This window comes from Panthera uncia (genome assembly GCF_023721935.1).
Source record: "Panthera uncia isolate 11264 chromosome B2 unlocalized genomic scaffold, Puncia_PCG_1.0 HiC_scaffold_25, whole genome shotgun sequence".
NCBI classification, from domain to species: Eukaryota; Metazoa; Chordata; class Mammalia; order Carnivora; family Felidae; genus Panthera; species Panthera uncia.
In genome coordinates this window covers 2,253,128-2,267,382 of record NW_026057581.1, presented here as the reverse complement: position 1 = coordinate 2,267,382, position 14,255 = coordinate 2,253,128, and the positions used below count along the sequence as shown (strand labels likewise).

General features: G+C 47.7%; 1 protein-coding gene and 2 non-coding genes across 3 annotated transcripts in view; 1 reads left to right on the top strand and 2 right to left on the bottom strand.

The window, feature by feature from the left end:
• LOC125939373 (uncharacterized) overlaps positions 1 to 14,255 on the top strand; it is a 561,003-nt gene that overhangs the window by 530,485 nt on the left and 16,263 nt on the right. The window lies entirely within an intron of this gene.
• Positions 4,447 to 4,518, bottom strand: TRNAM-CAU (transfer RNA methionine (anticodon CAU)). The gene has a single exon. It is a non-coding gene; the product is annotated as a tRNA-Met (tRNA).
• On the bottom strand, positions 4,904 to 4,974 carry TRNAG-GCC (transfer RNA glycine (anticodon GCC)). Its single transcript has one exon. It is a non-coding gene; the product is annotated as a tRNA-Gly (tRNA).

The window sequence follows — 14,255 nt, the reverse complement described above, 5'->3', positions numbered from 1 at the left end:
GTGGAGCCCCCGTCATTAATCCTTGGTTGCCTGCAGAGCCCGCCGATAAACTACGCTACTTCCTGGGGAGGAGCTCCCTAATTTTACCACGTTCCTGAACTCGTGGGCATCATTTTCATCTCCTTTTTTTTCTTTGCTCTTTCCGAGACTGGTTTTTTGTCTCCATCCTCGGAGGCCTTAGGGTGCCGCGTTAGGCCTCCTTGTCCTCTTCTGCCATCTTGTGGCAAAAAAGCGGAGGCACGGATCTAAGGCTTCCCGAGGACAACCAATTTGGAGAGTAGGTGCAGTTACTGTTTGTCTCTTTACCCGCCGGATTTGATGAGTTTCCTTGACAGTCACTCGTGCACATGATAGAAAGTCGTGGAGAGTATTGCCGTCTGGTTAAAGTTGTCAAAAGGAAAAAAAAAAAGCAAAATACTCTGCACCCTAAAATAAGTTTTAAAGAAATAAGAGTTGTAGGGTCCTGCGCTCTCTAATTGCTGGTCCTCAAAGTAACAAGCGCTTTGTTTCCTGTGAACCTAAACACCGGACAGACCCCTCAAACCCCTGATTTTGCTGGCTGCTCTTCGAAGGCATGTCAGGATTTAAGAATATGATTACATGTAAGTAAGTTGCACTTTTTCCACCATGAAGGGGACAGTATAGACTTGGTAACCCCAATTTTGCAGGTCCCTCTGCGCTTTTAAATATGTGTTTCCCCCAAAGTCTGACTCTTCCCCTCTTTGCAGGTAGACCTTTTCTTTCTAGATATTTCTGTCTCGTGCTCCTGCATCGATACTTCTACTGCCTAATTAAGTCCCACCATTCTACTAAAATGCTTGCGATAGTCTTCTGGTGTTGCCACAACAAAATACCATTTATCGTGTGGTTTAAGCAACATATATTATTTTCTCACGGTTCTGGAGGCTACGAGTCCAAGATCAAGGTGTGGGCAGGGTTAGCTTCCCTCTGCTTACACCTGTGTCCTCGTGTGGGCTTTTTTCTGTGTTTGCACACCTCTGGTGTCTCTCCTTCTTCCTGTAAGAACCTCAGTCCTATTGGATCAGGACCTTCCTTATGACTTCATCTAACCTTAATTACCTCTTAAAGGCTGTGTGTCCAAATACAGTCACACTGGGGTTTGAGAGAACACAATTTAATCCATAACAGCACATAAAGCCATTTTCCATGCTTTGCTGTCAACCTTCCAGTCCAAATTGTCTTTCATAAAACATCTACACTTAGCTTACAGGGCTGCTAACAAGACAGCTGTGCTGTTCCCTACGCTGGGGGTTTCAAATTAGATGCTCACAAAGGCCCAGCCCGTAAGAGCCAAACTGGCTGGATATTAGAAACCACGCCTCATCTGCACAAAAAAACAGTCTTCGCTCTTTTTCTTCTTTTTTAAATGTTTATTTATTTTTGAAACAGAGAGAGAGACAGAGCATGAACAGGGGAGGAGCAGAGAGAGAGAGGGAGACACAGAATCCAAAGCAGGCTCCAGGCTCTGAGCTGTCGGCACAGAGCCTGACGCGGGGCTCGAACTCACGGACCATGAGATGGTGACCTGAGCCGAAGTTGGATGCTTAACCGACTGAGCCTCCCAGGGGCCCCTCTTTGCTCTTTTTCTTGAAGCACATGGACTTTCCATACCAAATGTCATTTCCCCGGTTTTAATGGCACATTTCGCTGTTCTCTTGTGGATGCTATAATGCCAGCTAGCATCTGCCCATGAAGGGGACCAGCGGGAACTTCAGAGAACTGAAGAACGTGAGGCCTATGCGGTAGATTTCACCTACTTGTTGCCCTGCAGGGGCTGCGAGCCCTGGACAGCAAGTCTCTCCAAATTTCAGGAGGATATGAGATGCATTTGAATATGGAATATTCTAAACTTTCAATACGGGCAACCAATAAAAAATGCGTAACATGGTGCGCATGAAACAAAAACAACGTCTTAAAGCTCACAACCCTTAAGCTCACAGTTGGAGATCTCTGGGCATTAGCAGAGATTCCTGTGCCCATGACAAGCTGTCCCTTATACATCCCCTGCCACCAAAGCCCAGATCCAGTTCCCAGATCTCCCCAGCTTCCTACATCCTCCACAGAAAAGAATCCATTCCTCACCTGGAAGGTGTGGGCAGAGCACAGGGTCTTGCACACTGCAGGCTTTCAACAGCTGCTCTCTGCCGATTAAACAAATGGATAAAAAGCTAACAGATTTTTTAATTCTTTAAGCTTGCTACCAGCAATGAAATAAAAGCGGTGAAAGGTGGAGTTATTTATTATGGATTTGATAGTTACCTGGTTAAATAAACCCATTCATATCGGATTATGTTATGTTTGTCTTATTGTGATATATTCTCCTGTATCTACTTTTCTTTGGTCCAGTCTTTTCTTTAGTGACTGTCCCCGCCTCTCCTGTCTTATGAGGAATGAAAGGGAAGGACCGAAGGCGCCACCGGGAATCCGAACCGGAGCTCCACCTCTCCCCTTCCTAGTGTGAATCCCTTCCATAAAGGGCCCACCCTTGTTCCCCTGAACCCAGCTCGTCTTTCTCGTTTAGTCCCTTACTTCCTGCTGTTCATTGAAATGAGACACAGACTCTCACATTCCGTTTAATTCAACTATCTAGTGAGTCACTGCTTTTACTTTATGTTATTTTTTATTTTACTTTACCTTCATGCCTATGGGAGAAATAAGAACCAAACTGTCTTCTGATCAAACAAAGAAATATCACAAAGGGAAAGGTCTTGGGGCGACAAGGAGATTCGACCTAGCGTGTTATTACCGGGGCAGCACATTGTTAAAAAGACAATCATTGGCAGACTTAGAATTTAAATGTTACTTTCACAGGTCATAGGACCGATCTGAAGTCCACGTGTTTGAAAATCTTTCATCAGAAACGTCGGTGGCCAGGTCCATTGATGAAGCCTTACAGGATCCATCCCTCTCTGTAGCAAAGAAGGGGCTTTCTCTCTCCCGCACCAAAAAGGGTATGTTTCATAAAGTCTAGGTGCCGGTATTCCACTAATTGGTACCTCCTGATAAAAGCAGGCCTGCGAATGAAATGTTGGCGTGGAGAAATAAGAAGGGAAAGGGGATTGGTAATAAAATTACTATGAGCTGTCAGAATAAATTACCAGCTACCTGGAAGTGGATGAAGGGGACACCAGGGTGGCCTTTCAGTGGCGCACTGTGGCAGCCTCCAGGTCACGTGGCCGCTGGAGGGTGCATCTTCGAGCGCCTTTGAATGATTAGGCTATTTAACAACTTGATAGAGATAGACTGTCAGTTGTAGACATTAATAAAATGCACATGATTCCGGGTGATGAACGTGGAAAGGAAGGTGGGAAAAAGTGAGCTGGTCCCAGTCTCTTGTCTTCCCCCCAAAGCTCATCAAATGGACACTCAGCTCCGCAAGAAGAATCTGGCTCCACACAAGGAAATTCTGCAGTTTGGAAATCTCTGTAATCTGCCTTAAAAGCCATCCAGTGAAGACGACGATTGAAGACCAGCACTTTGAGGAATCAGAAGGCTTGAGTCCCATCCACCATTCATCCCAGCAGCAACAGCCACACCTTTCCGGGTGTTTTACCAGATTGATCTTTTAAAATAAGCATTGTGCTATTTAAATAAAAGCCTTCATATGAGTCGTCCCCAGACTCTTTGCAAATAAAGATTATTTATTTTTAAAAAATGGGAGAGATGCACATCAAATTCATGTAGTGTTGCCCAGAGGAAGAGGATGGTAGGATTGAGGTGAAGTTAGAGCGCTTCAGTTTTGTGTGGGCTTCCCCTCCCACCCCCCCACCCACCCCCCGCCTTTAAATATAAAAGAGATTTCTAGTGAACATACCACAATGTTAAATAATAGATCGATTTTGTGTGGTCATTTTCGTATTCCATAATTTTTTAAAAGGTAAGAGAAGGTGAAGAAAAACGTCACATATTGGTGTTTGGTGTATTAGAAATTGTAGCTTTTCACATATTCACCAAATCACCAAAACAGACAAAAATCTCCATTCTTGTGAACTTAGATCCCAGGAGGGAGAAAACATATACTATAAAATACACGGCATGCCACGTGCTAAGAAGGAAAACAGTGGGGGAGAGATTGTTGGGACAGTTGTCATTTTAAATACCTCAAAATGTCCTTAACTAAATCTCCAAAACTGAAAATAGCTCTTTACGGTTCTTTTGAAATCGAAGCCTAAAGTCTTGTGGTCTTACCACATGGTAGTCGGTAGATATGCGACCTTACAGCTGATGGTTAAAATGAATTCTCTCCTCTCTGACCTGGGGCACCTGACATTGCTTAATTAGAAACTTTTTGATTTGTAGGTTATTTTCGTCTCCAAAATAATTCCCCTGCCAAAACCTGCCAAAGCTTTCATTAGAGATGGTGGGGAAGTTATGTTCTCTGCTTTTTGTGGGGTTTTGTTTTTTGAATGAAAAAATAAAACCAGCTAGCAGAGGATGGTTTCGATCCATCGACCTCTGGGTTATGGGCCCAGCACGCTTCCGCTGCGCCACTCTGCTCGACACGACAAAGAGGTTTTAGGAAGGTCTTTTATTATATTTTCCTCCAAAGGCTGCCAGCAGCTTTTGTATTTTGTTTTTGAGATAATTGCGTTTTTTCCCTTAAAGCTCACTCATCATTCATGCTTCCAAAAGGACAATGAGCCCAGGGTGCACTGACCCCAAATATTCTGAATGCAAAAATTTCATGATTCCGTCGGGAAAACAGCCGCGCCCCGCCTGCCCCGCTGATCTGAGCGGGAGCGAGTCTGCACCTCACAGTCCCACCCCGTACGAGTAGCCCCCCAAAATCCAGCGTGGGAGGCATCCTACGTCTGCACGCACGGGAGCGATTTTAAAATAATTAGAAAGGATCCAAGAGATAAAAACAACCCCAAGGGGCCCTTGCATTGGCCGGGAATCGAACCCGGGCCTCCCGCGTGGCAGGCGAGAATTCTACCACTGAACCACCAATGCCCGGTGGGAACTGCTCAACGCCAGCGCTAGAAATGGCCGCGGCGCCGCAACACCGACAACCGTGTATATTTTTCCCTTAGCTCGTGTTCTGTTCTTATTGACTAGAACCCGGTGATGCCCCTTCTTCCCCTCTTTTCAGGAAAACCTCACTTTCGTTGCAAGTTCCGCGACCGGGAGGCCGGCCGGGCGGGGGCGGAGCGGTGGGACCTCCGGCCACTTGGTGGGACCCTCGGGACGCGGTGGGGGCAGCGAGGTCGCGCCCCCGGCAGGCGGTGCGGGCAGCGCCGTGGGCCTCCCGGAACGCGGTGGGGATGGCCCGGTGGCGCCCTCTGCTGGCCGCCACGGAGAAAAGCAACGCCGGGCTTAGGCGTCCTTCGGTTGCCATAGAAACCCCGTCAGTGTCTAGGGCACGGAGCTTTCAATGAAAGGTAATTTCCAAAAACCAAAAAACAAACAAAAAGACCAGGTGAAATCATAACTGTCATACGAATATAAAATTTTTGAAAGGTTTTTTTTTTTTTAAAGATTTCATTTAGCTCCTTCCTGAGATAACTGATGAGGGGTTACTACCCGTTCAGAGAAGTCAAAGAAGGGATGCCATTTACAGGTAAGGAACAGTGACCCGAATGTGACCCGAATGTGTCGGCGGGGTCAAAACCGGCTTTTCGGCGGTGGGAGTGGGCAGGGGGAGCGGACTGGGGAGGAGGAAAATGTCCCGTCAGCAGACAGAATCCATCCCCATGTCCACAGACGCGACTTGTTTTCTACTGCTACCAGTCACCGACAGTTAGAGTTTTAAAATAGGATCAGAATCACGTGACACAGACGGGTGTGCCGAAGTTCTCCTCTGAAGCAGATTTTCCTGCAGCTTTTTTCTTTTTCTGGGAGATTCGGCCAACTCCGAGTACGAACTTAAGGGCCCAACTCGCAACGTAAACACACATTTGTGTTAAGAGCCCTGGGTTACTGTTCCTGACCATCTTTCCTTACAGTCTAGGGTGGGGGTCCTTAACCTGTGGGTTCACAGACCCCTGTAGGAACGCCGTGAAACATGTGAACATTCTCCCTGGAGGCCTGTGCACATTCACATGCACTTGCGATTGAGTTCAGGTGTTGGACCTAGGATGAGCTCTCTTTTACCTGGAAGGGGGTCCTTCTTCGGGAACATACTGCTCAGGCATTCATTTCCACCCCTACCCTCTCCAGGTTTCTGCTCAGGGCCTCAGCTTGGACTGGGGGCAAGGGGCAAAGAGATATTTGTAACTGGGTATAGATAAACCTGAATTCCTTAAAATCATGCAAGAGACCCTCGGGGGCAGGAAGAGCGGCCCTGGGATTTTGCCCTTGATGAGGGAGCGCGGGGCAACCTGAAGGCAGAGTGCAGCCTCAGGGCACGCCCACCCTCAAGGTGAGATCTGTGTGATAGTCCCTGGACACTCCAGGCTACCCCAAAACAGGAAAGGACAAAAACAAACAAACAAACAAACGGTTAAACTGATAAGAGTCTCCACCAGTTTACCAGAAAAAAGCAACCCCATCAATAGCCTGAAGCCCGGGAAGTCCCTACTGTCTTATGTTAATGCTTTGCTAGAGGGAGAAACAACCTTAGCTTGACCATAGCTGGGCCTCCAGTAAGTCTTGAGCTTGTGAAACTCTCTTTGGAAACTCCCTCTGGACTCTTCCCCCGGCTCCATAAAGCGGTCACCCCCCTACCACTCCAGTGCAGCCCTCCCTGCCTGCAGGTCCTGTCCCCGCGCTTTAATCAAATCACCTCTTTGCACCAAAGAGGTCTTCTTTCTTTCTCGGCCATTGGCTCTGGACGCCATGAACCCCCCCCATCACCCCAAAGCTTCATCAGCCTCAGCTTGCCTCATGCTCCCTCATCACCCCTGGCTATACTGTCTTTGGTCCAAATGGGCACATATTCATGTAGACCTGGTCACCTTGAAAGCAAGAACTTGCACTGAAGTGAAAGAGGGCTCCTGTGTCTCCTACCAGCACGAGCCAGGATGCAGGAGTGGGTGGGGGTACGTTTCCCTCCTTACCTCACCGGCTCTTTAGCTGGCCTCATAATTAGATCGACATAAGACAGATGCACCAGAGGCAAAAAAGTTAATTTTATACATAAAATTGTAAGATAAATTAAATATATAAAATATAAGACCATAAAGATATAAGACTCAAATAAGTGACCAAAGCAGGCAGCTTTTTATGCCTTTCGGGCAAAGAAACAATACATTTGGGAATCACTGACAAGACAGTTAGCAAGCATGTCACATTATTAATTATTGTATTAATTATATTATATATCAGCATATAATATTTATTAATAATAATTGTATTAATTACTAATTATTACGTATTCATCTTCCCTATTGATGAAGACTGTGTAGGGGTCTTTCCTCTGTAGGGAAAAATAACCTTCCCTCTACCCTTCATTGCTCGTGGCTGAGGACCAGCCCCCACATAAAAGAGATGAACAAGAGAAGAACAAACACGTTTGGCAACAGGTGTACCTTATGCATACGTGGGAGAGACCGTCCCCGGGAAAACTCCCCGGAATGGCCCGGGCCACCCCCTTAAACACCATCTTCCGCTAAAAACAAAGATGTGGGCGTGAGGGTGAGGAGGGGCAGTTACAGGAGGGAACTAGGCAACCCACAGGAAGGTGGTTGTCCAGATTTAATCTGGTGCCTTCCCCACCGAGTTTCCGGTGATTTAGAGTCACCTTTCTCTTCCAGGTGTAGACAGGGAGTCGCCCTTACGATGACTCACACTCGTATCAACGACGAGTCCCCCTTACGAGGAATCTCCAAATGGAGATTTCTGTTATAAATGCAAATTGCCTCGACAAAAGGACATCTTCTCTGCTTTGAGAGCTTCTGGGTCTGCTTTTTCTCAAAAAGAAAAAAAAAATCATTTTATTTTGGGATGGATTATTCTGCTATCCTTCAACCGTGGTTTTCTTGTGATAAGGATGCCTTCTGCTCTTCTGGTACAGGGATGGCACCTGTCACATGGGGGACTTGTCTCCTATTTACAGGGAGAGAGGCAGATTCAGAGAGACCTTTTTGTACTGCCTGGTCCTCAAGTACCTTTAATTTAAAAATATCAGTGTGTCAAAGTGGCATATTTTGACGTGGCCCATTCTGTTCCCCCTCCCCGTGACTCCCACAGACGTGAGAAAAGGGTATCTGGAAACGAATGATGTGTCACTCCTCTCTTACAGGCCGTGTGGAATCTATCAGTAAACAGTATCAGCTCTCTTCAAAGTATCCTGTTAAAATGGAAAAACAATCTTACCCAGTCAGTCAGGAATTTTCTGGAGAGCACCAGTGAGGTCATCTCCATCACCAGCCTGCAAAGCAAAAGGAGGTAATTTGTAAAGGACAAAGTAAAAGGACAGGACCCTCTGCCTTGCCCCCTAAGGGAAAGTGACCTTGCCAATCTTTTCTTTTGTCAATAATTTACTTGCCCCACCCCCTCCTTCCTGTAAAAGCCTCCCATTTTGTCCACCTCCTCAGAGCCCCCTCTACTTGCTGGGTAACATGCTGTCCAATTTATGAATCACTTAATATAAGAGCCAATTACATTGTTTGAAAAACCACCACCACCACGAGGCCCCAAATGGCATCACTTAGTTTTTTGGGGTTTTGGTTTTTTTGGCATCACTTACTTTAAAGCCCCGAGTCAGGAGACCAAGACTTAATAATCCCTAACCTAAGCGCAAGTTTCACTCCCCAAGAATATAATCTTTGACCAGTCAACATGGAATTTTCTGGTCAGGACTAGGGAATTTACTGAGAGACCACTCCCCCTAAGGAGGGCAACCTTGCCTAAACAACGCATTCTTTGCTAATCAATACCTTTCTTTCTTTCTTTCTTTCTTTCTTTCTTTCTTTCTTTCCTTTTGTTTTATGCCCTCTCTCTGCCTTTAAAAACTTGTATTGGGCACTTGGGTGGCTCTGTCGGTTGAGCCTCCGATTTCAAGTCATGAGCTCCCGGTTGGTGAATTCCAGCCCCGTGTCGGGTCACTGCTGTCAGCCCTTCTGTGCAGAGCCCGTTATGGTTCCTTTGCCCCTCCCCTGCTTGCTCTTTCCCCAGAATAAATATTGAAAAAACAAACAAAAAAACTTTCATTTAGCTCAGTGGAGCTCCCCTGTACCTGCTAGCTGGGATGCTACCCAATTCATGAATCATTTAATAAAACTAATTAGATCTTTTAATTTATTCAGCTGAAATTTGATCGCTGAACACCCAGAATCTCACCACTGCTCACCACCTCTGTCCTTACACTCTGGTCCCTGCTACCAACATCTCTTCCCTAAGTCATTGCCGATGCTACTAACTGCTCTCCCTGCTTCTGTCTTGTTTGTATTATAGTCGATTTTGTCCCTCCTCTATTCAAACCCTCTCACCCACCATAAAAGACAAACCCTACAGTGACCCATCCTTCCTTAGGGGAGGACAAAACTTTTCCTCTACCCTTTTAGGTTCAGTAGCTGGGATGTGCCAATTAAGCTGACAAAAGACATTAACAGGTGAAAAGTCATACAGGTTTTACTTTCAACTTTATGTGCGTGGGGGTTCCACAGAAAAGAAATGAAAATGCCAAGGAAGCAGTTCGACTTGGCAGCTGATATTCCGTTGTAACAAAGGGTGAAAAATTGTAGAGAAATGACCTGACCGAGGGAAGAGGGGTTTGGCTTCTAGGAGAGGTAAATTGCAGGAAGGAAATATATGGGGAAATTGATATTAGATAAGGGTTATTTTAGTAAAGTTCGTTTTATGCGCACTCATCTGGGTGCTGACCTTCCTTCTTCCTCATGGCTGTCAGATTCCCCCGGAGAAGGGATTTCCGATAGTCCTCATTTCTCAGGATTTTCTGCGTTTAGTCAGAGAAGGGAGCTCCACGAAGGTTTCTTTCTGCCTCTGTCAAGTCTCGATTGCCTTCAGCTCAAAATAACCCATATGCTAATCTGGCAAACTTTGGGGTGACATGCGCTGATCCCCCCACGCCTCTACTTGCAATCTGTCTCCCACCCCTCTCTCCCTCACCCACTTCACCTCACCCCTTTCGGTCACAGGTGTAGCAGAGGAAAAACACGTTTTCCCCTGTTAACCTTAAAAATAAAACTGCCAGTCGTTTTACGGCAAAAATGGGTTCACGTGGCAATAGCCAGAGACTTGCAATCTGGGACAATCAAGGCCATGAGCAAGTCTAGAGAGCAAAGGAGAACACACTGTTTTCTAGAAGACAGGGGGGACTTGGGAAGGTTGTTATAAACGAAACGTCCATTGGAGCAAAGTGAGGTCCAAAAGCGTACAGGCTCTTCATTGGCTGGGTTGTGACGGTCCCCTTGGCCGGGCTGCTGGGGGTGGGGGGAGGGGAAGGGTTTTTTCCTCTTGCTGGGGTCCCAAAGCAGGATCCAACCTCCAGGTCGGTCTCTTCCCGTTTTTAGCTGCAGTTGGCCGCGGGTTGGGCGCGCTCCCTCTGCTGGCCTGTGTCTCCATTCAAAACAGATCTTTCATTAATTTTCACAGCCTCTGTCTTCCTAGGCTCTTGGTGGAGACGTCCGCATAATAAAGATTAGCCGGAGAAAAACGAACAAGTATAATAATGTGTGTACCGCCTGTATTTTGGGAGACACCCAGGAAAACGGAGTAACTCCCCAAATGGCTCAAGCCACCACCTTAAATACCTCTCTACCTGGGGCCCTAAGCCATGTTGGGGATGCGGAGGGAGGCCAGTGAGGGCAGATTTTTCAGGCCAAGTACAGTAAGCAAGGGCATGGTTATGGGGCAGACTGCAGTCGGTACCTTCCCCACTGATGTTTCTAGAGATTTAGGCATCCAGCTCTTCAAGGTACGAGAGGGAGACATACTTACAAAATGCAGGTTTCCCTTCTGAATGTGAATGTCTCTTACCAAAGGGTAACTTTTACTCAGTTTTCAGAGCTTCTCCTGTGGCCGCACTTTCTTAAAAATCACTAACTCGCGGGCCGCCTGGATGGCTCAGTTGGTTAAGCCTCTGACTCTTAATCTCAGCTCAGGTCATGATCTCACGGTTTCGTGGGATCAAGCCCCGCAGCATTGGGCTCTGCACGGACGCCTAGGAACCTGCTTGGGATCCTCTCTCTCTCTGACCCCCTCTCCCCCACTTGTGCTGTCTCTCTCAAAATAGAGACACTTCAAAGAGAAAAAAAATTGTTTTCTTCAAAAACCCGGCTCAGTATAATCCTTATGCCTGAGAGGCATGTTTTGGGGCAGCAAATACTGCTCCCCTCTGACACCAAACACACCCTAGCTTCTGGCAGCTACAGTCCGGACCAACCCCCTCCCTTCCCCACCCCACACCCACCATCCACCCCGGGGCCTCATGGCCCCAGGTCACTGCTGAAATGTCCCATTCTCAGGAATGCCTGAAAAGTGCGCCTCCTCCCTACGCTTTTTCCTGTTGTTTTTTTTTTTTTCCTTTAGCCTGTCACACACTTATCTTGTTTATTTTTGTCTCTCTCCCCTTTCCAAATTACACATACAAATCTTACCTCCCCGAGGTTTTTGGTTTCTCTTGACTGTGTGAGGGAGCAAAATTTGCCACCCTCAAAAGTGTCTCTTTGGCATGTGGATTATTTTAGACTGATTATTTTTAAATTTTTAAAAAATTTTTGTTTATGTTTTTATTTATTTTTGAGACAGAGAGAGACAGAGCATGAGCAGGGGTAGGGGCAGAGAGGGAGGGAGACACAGAAAACGAAGCAGGTTCCGAGCTCGGAGCTGGCAGTGTTATGCCCAGAATTCGTGATCCCCAAAGACCGCCAGGGAGCCGAGTCCGATGCAAAAGCAAAGAGCCTTTATTCGAGCTAGCTCGAGCTCAATCCCCTACCTGCACCGACGCAGCGGTGAGATACCAGGGAAAGAGAGCGAGTTTCAGAAGGACAAAGGTTTTATTGGGGCCTAGGGGCAGTTGGTGAGGTAATGGCTGTGGCCTCAGCCGATTGGCTGGGGAAGGGTCCGAGTCCTGTTAGGCAGGTGGGGGGGGGGCGGTTACTCAAGGGGAAGAGGCGTGGTCAAGGTGAAGGACACAGAACAAGATGGAGTCGGCCGGCGTAGGCCCGCCCTTTCAGCAGCACAGAGCCCCACGCAGGGCTCGAACTCACAGACTGTGAGATCATGACCTGAGCCGAAGTCGGAAGCTTAACCGACCGAGCCACCCAGGTGCCCCATAGACTGATTATTTTTGAGAAACAGAAGGTTCAGGAAGAATCTTTCACCTTCCTTTCGTTGCCTAAAACGATTGAGATAGAGCAACTGTTGCAGGAAGGAGCTCTCACCTCCCCCCCACCCCTGCCCCCAAGTGGGCTCTCCTCACTGCCCTGGAACAAAGGAAAGGAAATAAAACCAATGGTTAACTGATAGCGATCATAGTCCTGCATCACCCGGGTCTCCATCAGTTTCCAAATGTCTCAGTAAATGACACGAAAAAGGCAATCTTATCAATACCCTCATCTTCAGAAATCTATAGTTTCAGTTTCCTGGAGCCCCAACATGACCTTCCCCTCCCTAGTGATATGGGAACAAAGGCAAGAAGAAAAGGTAAATAACTGAATTTCTGTATAACCTGCGGCCTGTTGACAAATACTTGAGGCAAATACAGAGTATGACGTTTCTCCAGGAACCCCCTCCCCTCTTAATGCTAACGCCTTACTAGAGGGACAACAACCTTTGCTTGACCGTGGCCGGGGCCCCAGTATCTTAAGCGCCCCCTGTAGCATATGAAAGTCCTTCTGGGGGCCTCCCTGCCTTTTACCTTGACCTCCCCCAAGTCCCTAGTATATGACTCCTCACGACCCCAGTGCCGCTCCTCCTGCCCACGCGTCCCGTCCCCATGCTTTAATAAAATCACCTTTTTGCACCAAAGACGTCTCGAGAATTCTTTCCTGGCTGTCAGCTCTGGACCCCCACCACTCCCAGACCCCATCATAACTATGGTATAATGTGAATTAGGTGTGGGAGACAGGGAAGAATTTAACAAAATCTGTTAAAATTCCTCTCTATGTCCCACTCTTTCCGAAAGCCCAGCAAACGTTTGCTTTCCAAACCTGTACTCTTTTTATCTTCCTGTGAACTGTATTCCTTCCCTTTAAAGTCCCGGACTTCTAACTTCTCCTTGGCTCTAGGTAACATGTCAGCCTCAGCCGTGTGACTACCTGTGGGCCTCATATTCCTATAGCTGAACCACATTTGTCATAACCATTTCCGTTAATGACCAAAGGGGCAAAAGCAGGCCAAGAGAAAATGGTACATACAGCCACGTGTTTGGGGAAATGTCATGTGTGAGTGGTGGCGGTCCGGAGCTGACATCCAGGAAAGAATTCTCCAGACGTCTTTGGTGCAAAAAGGTGATTTTACTAAAGCATGGGGACGGGACCCGAGGGCAGGAAGAGCTGTCCCAGGACCATGAGGAGAGACTGACTGCACACTATGGACTTGGGGGAGGTAGAGTCAAAAGGGTGGCCCCCAGAGGGACTCCTATACAGAGGACTCCTAAGATACCTGAGGCCTGGCTGTTGTGAAGCTAAGGTTGTTTTCCCTCGAGTAAGACATTAACTTTAGCACAGTGGAGAGTTCCTGGAGAAACGTCACACTCTGGATTTGCCTCAAGTATCTGTCAATGGGCCGCAGGTTATGAGGAATTTTAACGTCACCTGCCGTTTCCTTCTCGCCTTTGTTCCCACATCACCATGGAGGGGAGGGTGATGTTGGGGCTCCAGGAAACTGAGTCTATCGGTTTCTGGAAATGAGGGTATTGATGAGATTGCCTTTTTCTTGTAAATTACTAAGGCAACAGGCTTGAGCGATAGAACCTAGAGAGAGGCAAAAGGGCCCACTATCCCCCCCTCCCCAAGCTGACCGAGCTGAATGCAAACAGGCTGGTGACACGACCCACCCTGAAAGGGCCACAGGCCCCAGCTAACCAACGGGCTGGTTAGACCAGGCAGTTACCAAAAGAGGGAAAAGCCCCCACATCCCCCAAGCTCCCTGTGGCCCCTCACCAACGCCTCGGGGCACACAGCCTCGGCTCTGCTGTCCTGCCCACCGCTCCCCTGCAGGGTACTCAGTAAGCTTCTGTGTCTTTTCTTCTGCCTTAGGCGCATCTTTTCACTGCCCCGGCCACGCCCCCATCCAACCCGGTCACCCCACGGACAATCCCATCTCCCCACGGACAACCCGGTCACCCCACGGACGATCCCGTCACCCCACGGACGATCCCGTCACCC